Raw genomic sequence first — 5,960 nt, forward strand, 5'->3', positions numbered from 1 at the left:
GAAAGTTTTACTTACAGCAGCAAATTATCCTTAGTCTCTTCTTAAGAAGAAGAAGATCTAAGTGAGTAGCTCAATATATACTTTCAAAGATCATTAAAATTTACTTTTGAAGTTTGAATCCATACCTTAATGTCTGGTGGATGCATCCTCTTTTGTTTAGTTCTGATCAAATCCAAGTCTCTTTGATCTCAAATTGCTATCGCTTTATATATGCATGTTCTTTTTCTTCAAGTTATTGCATCTTTTTCATAGCCTATATGCTAGAGGTTAACAATTTTGTTGTTGTGCAAGCAAGAAATAGTCATCTCCTCTGTGCTTGTTGTTTTTCCAACTTCTATTCCTATGGAGTTCTGCCCGCTACCTATACCATATACCGTAGTCATCTGATGCCATAGTAAGATATTGACATCTCACAACTTCTTGTTGCTGCTTGCTTGTGGTGATGGTCATGCTTGGCGGTATAATGATACCCGAGCTAGCGATCATATTGGTTTGTGCCGCTAAGCATGGCTGCATAATTGAATTCTCTTATTGTCGTACCCCTAGTCTCCATACACTGGTTATTGCGCACTTCAAGTCGAACACTCTCTCATCTCTTTCTAGATCAAAATCGCTTCTTAACCTATGCCGATCTTCTCTTCTATATTTAAATGGTTGTATCACTGTCCTTTATTTGCTACTGTCTAGCTGTGCTTCTTCATATGCGGCTATATGTTGCTTTGCTAGCAATTTTTGTTCAATGTTCACGGCCGATACAATATTATATATATATACAGTGGCACCCGTGCATATCCATTCTATTTTCTAGATGGGATGGCTACCCGTTTACACTTGATGCACATATGCACGTGTGTTGAGGTATGGCTGTTCCGTTTCTCTCCATGTCCCTAGAGCAATCAATCAAAGATAGTTTTTGCTTTTTAGTAAAAATAATATAGATGTATTTGCTCTAAGTTCTATAGACAATGAAAATAACTCATTCTATGCCATCCGTATGGCTTTCCTCTTGAACATGGAGGATGGTTCCTTCTTTATTTCACTATTATCTTTGAAATTCGGTACTGTAGTACTGCAACATGGCCGACTACCGTACCGAATTTTGCTGGCCTTATCTTTATTCCTCTCCATCCATCCTTCGCATTCGACGAAGAGATAGGCAAGAAAATATTTTTTTGCTGAATCAGATTGAACTTAATATTATCTTTTTATAGTCCTATATCAATTTTTCTTTCCAAAACTAGTGGAGAACTATAGATTTAATTATGTTAGATTTTGTTTCAAACGATCTAGGCAAATATATTGTCATTTAAAACTTAAAATCCTAAGATAGGAATAGAGATGCACCGTACCATTATAATTTTATCAATAAAATCAATGGCATAGAGATCAACTATTAAGCTTCTTTACTTTTAAATTCCGAATATATCTATTTATTAGTTCTATTCGATATGGTGTATTCGACATGGACTTTTTAGGCTACTCTAGACCGTTAGATTTTTATAAAATCTAAAGATGTATATCTTTTTCTTTTTTCAATTAATATGGAAATTTATAGATTCTCTCGGGTGTCGGCACATACGCATTTAACACTATTGTATAAAACATGCATTGATATACACACATCCAGGTACGTGATACGTACGCAGCTCACCGGCCGGTAACCAGCTAATTAAACCTGAATTATTCGCATTGTGGTAATGGTGCCTGCGAGATCCCTGCACCGGCACCACTCCACACAGATGGAGACCAATCGAGCGGCGGCATTCCTTTCTTACTGAAACACCCATGCCTGATGATGCAACTCCATTGGCATTGTAGACTCGATCAAGATGTTATTTTCAGTTTTCTCTCTCTTGTATGGCTAGCTACTCCTACAGCATAACATAATGTGCATTATATTAAGCACCTGTGCCTCTATCGGATCGCCGCAGACTTAACATGTTCATCATAGTTCCACCAATTAAGTTATATATAATATTTGATATATAAGATGACATAGACTAAATAATAATAATTTGATAAAAATACAATAAGAAATTAAATAATATAATTGTTAAGTATGGAATATAACACTCTAAGTGCTACATCATATAAATGGACATCATTAATATCTAGAGAACTGCTATATGCATAAACGACTACTGGTTGTGAACTTGTGATATGTATTACTCCTATATTAATATATGAGTGGACATTTCACATTGATTTTTATTTCCTTGATCAATATGTGTGGTAGCTATGGACATTACGGATTGGAGACGTTAACTTTTTGTTTTGAGACTAAGTCTATAAGTATAATTAATAGGGTAATTTTGTTTCGGGACACTTCAATATTAACCTTTACTGATGGACACCGATCAAATTGATATTTGCCGATGAACATCATTCAAATATGTATATTTGCTATTAAGCACTATGACTATTATAGTAAATATGTTTGGCATGCTATGGACATTACGGAATGAACGGACCAACTAAAAAAAAGCGAGAAACCTACCTCTACCTGCATGGGACGAGTGGCTGCGACATTCTAAGAAATATGCCCCCATTGATTTTGGTAATTGTGTGATAATAAGACTAATAAGTTTGTGATCTTAAGTTCGTAGGATTCTTAGATTCTATAGATGGAGTCCAATCCATATATAAGATGGTTCAATTCGTTGTCAAGATGCCCAAATTGTAATGAAACCGAAACGATGATTTGAACTAGGTGCAACAAAAAAAGATGACCGGTTAAACCGATGGCCCTAGTTCTGAACTGAGCGGTGCATTGGTGTACTACTATTATGACCAAGACAGCAGCACCGGTTGAACCGACGCTTTATGGAGGGAGGTGTCGGTGCAATATGGAGAAGATACGGCGATTAAGTGAAGAAATGCCAGAGGGACCGGTTAAACCGACGGTCCTAACAAAAGGCGTCGGTGCAAGCGTATCGTGATTACTCAGTACCCATGTTTTGATTCCCAAAGGGTTTCGAAGTAAAGTCTTCAGCACCTGACAGTGCGTCGGTGCAAGGTGTCAGTGCGGTAACATCAATAGAAGGAGAATGTTGGAGTTTAACGGCTAGCATGCAAGATCAGTGTGACCGGTTAAACCAACGGTGGCGACCGTTTAATCGACGTTTTATGCTTTTCTGGGTAAAAGCAAACAACGGCTATGAGCTGCCCTCTAGCCTATATAAGGCCTTAACCCGGATCATTTAAGACTGCTGGAGTTCGTGAGAAACTACCCACACTCTGAGTTCCCTAAGCCATGCAAGAGCTTATTGATCACATTCTTAGGTTTAGCATAAGTTTTGAGAGTGTTAGTGCTAGGATTAGCTCTAGAGAGAGTGAGAGAGCAAGGCGGCGTTGATGTCTTGTATGCTGGTTCTTTAGTGAACCACAAGTTGTATCTCGGTGTGCCAGCCCATTGGAGTCTTGGTGGCTCGCCGGCAAATTTTCGACCCTCCGATTTGGTGTGGAGCAGCGACGATGGCTTTGTGCGGGGAACGTGGAGACCCCCTTCCTTCACGGAGAAGCTCCTTAGCGGAGTCGGCATCGAGGTGACTGGAAACTTGGCGAGAGCCTTGGTGGCTAGTCAAGAAGAGTCCCGAAAGAGACTCGGTTACTGGGAAGCAATACTGCTAGTAAGTGCTTCAACAAAGTGGACTAGGGGTGGTTTTGTGCCTATCGATACCACGGGATAAATCCGCGCGTCAAGAGTTTGCTTCCCCAAATCCCCTTCTTTAAGTTTCCACATTTCTTATTGCAATTTTATGTGCCTTTATAAAATTTGTAATGTAGTATCTTGCTAGATTTGGCTATAGATCGTAAAACTCTTGAGATGAGGTTTTCACACTAGTTGAATCCTAGTTGCACATCCAAATAATATGTTGTAGTTTATATTTTGTGCTAACTAGTTTAAATCATAAGTTAAATTTTTAAGTTAGCTAATTCACCCCTCCACTTTTAGGCTACGAGCACCGATTACTTCCAGACGTACGTACGTAAACTTAGATACAACGTTACGTCACAAGGTAGAACAATTCTTAGCACCAGTAGTCGTTGTTGCCAACCAAGCTCTGGCCAGCACGTAGGTGCCGTGGCACGGGCGTACGCACGAGCCTACTCGCCGCACGTGGTCGTGCTCACCAGCCCCGGCGCGGGGCACGTCCTCCCGGTGCCCGAGCTCGCGGCGCGGCTCGCCGCGCAGCACGGCGTCACCGCCACGATCATCACCTTCACCAACCTCTCCTCCCCCGAGCACTCCTCGGCGCTCGCCACCCTTCCCGCGGGCGTCTTCGTCGCCAAGCTCCTGGAGGTGTCCCTCGACGACCTCCGGCTCGACGTGGACCTGGTGACCCGCATCGTCACCGTCGTCCGGCGCACGCTACCGCACCTTCGTTACGGTCGCTCCTGGGCTCCCCCGCGGGCGTCACGGCCTTCCTGACAGACATGCTCTGCCCCGCGGCGCTCACCGTCGCGGAGGAGATCGGCGTGCCGCGGTACGTCTTCTACACGTCGAGCCTCATGTCGCTGGCCTCGCTGCTCCACGCGCCGGAGCTCGCCAGGACCACCACCGGCAAGTGCCGCGACCTCCCGGAGCCCGTCCGCCTGCCGGGGTGCATAACGCTGCGCGGCGCCGACCTCGTCGATCCCCTCCAGGACCGCGCCAACCCCGTGTACGCCCTCATCGTCGACCTGGGCCTCGACTACCTCCGCGCCGACGGTTTCATCGTCAACACCTTCGACGACTTGGAGCATGACACCCTGGTTTCGTTCCAAGATCTCTGCGACAAAGACGTGTACCCTCCGGCGTACGCGGTCGGCCCGTTCGTCCGGTCGTGCTCCGACGAGGCGGCTAAGCACCGCTGCATGGAGTGGCTGGACGGCCAGCCGGACGGCTCGGTCCTGTACATGTGCTTCGGCAGCGGAGGCGCACTCTCATCCCGGCAGATGGCCGAGCTCGCTGCCGGGCTGGAGGCGAGCGGGCAGAGGTTCCTGTGGGTCGTGCGCCTCCCCAGCGACAAGGACAGCAGCGCGGGCTACTTCGGGACGGCGAGCCACGGCGACGACCCGCTGAGCTACCTGCCGGAGGGGTTCGCCGAGAGGACCGGAGGCAGAGGGCTCGCCCTGGCCCAGTCAGCGCCGCAGGTGGAGATCCTGAACCACCGTGCTGTGGGAGGGTTCCTGTCGCACTGCGGCTGGAACTCGTGGCTGGAGGCGGTGGCAGCAGGGGTGCCGATCCTGGCGTGGCCGCTGTTCGCGGAGCAGCGGATAAACACGGTGAAGCTGTCGTCGGAGGGCGCCGGGGTGGCGCTGCGCCTAAGGGCACGGGAGGACACCGGCGATGGGATGGTGCCGCGGGAGGAGGTGGCCGCGGCGGCGAGGGAGCTGATGGCGGGGGAGAATGGCGCTGTGGCGCGGAAGAAGGCGCACGAGCTGCGAGTCGGGGCAGAGAAGGCGGCGGCGGCGGACCGGCCGGCGCGCCGGGCGCTCGCGGCTGTCGTGGACACGTGGAACGGTGGGAGTGCGCGCGCGGCTAGCTAGTGTCGCGGATGAAGCTGTGATTGTGCAAAGCTTTGCCGTATAATTCGTGTGACCCGTACGCGCAAGCAACGTTGGTGTATCCCGTGTTTCAGGAACACGTGCTGTTCTCTATTTTTGTGTCGTGTGGTGTGATGGTGTGGCATCATCAAATATACTACAACATATTGCGCGCCAAAACTAAAAGCTATAAAACTATCAATATATAAAATATCTAAAAGGTAGAAACAAATGCACTACAATGTTTTAGCAGAAAAATCTCTATTTCACAAGAGATCAGTTTAGTCTCTTATAGCTTGGATATTGCTGCTGACTGTATTGAGTCCGTAGCTATATATTACAGCTACCAAACATCTCAACAGGTAGCTTAAAATACTTATCCAAATAAGCATACAAAGCACTAAGCATGTTTAAGAATCCAAAGATGAGAT

The 5,960-nt window shown here is 46.6% G+C and overlaps 1 pseudogene; it reads left to right on the forward strand.

Annotated features, from left to right (window-relative positions):
- Positions 1–3,474: 3,474 nt before the first annotated feature.
- LOC112892465 lies at positions 3,475–5,532 on the forward strand (annotated as a pseudogene).
- Positions 5,533–5,960: the final 428 nt, after the last annotated feature.

The sequence above is a fragment of the Panicum hallii genome, chromosome 5 (genome assembly GCF_002211085.1).
Source record: "Panicum hallii strain FIL2 chromosome 5, PHallii_v3.1, whole genome shotgun sequence".
Lineage (NCBI taxonomy): Eukaryota > Viridiplantae > Streptophyta > Magnoliopsida > Poales > Poaceae > Panicum > Panicum hallii.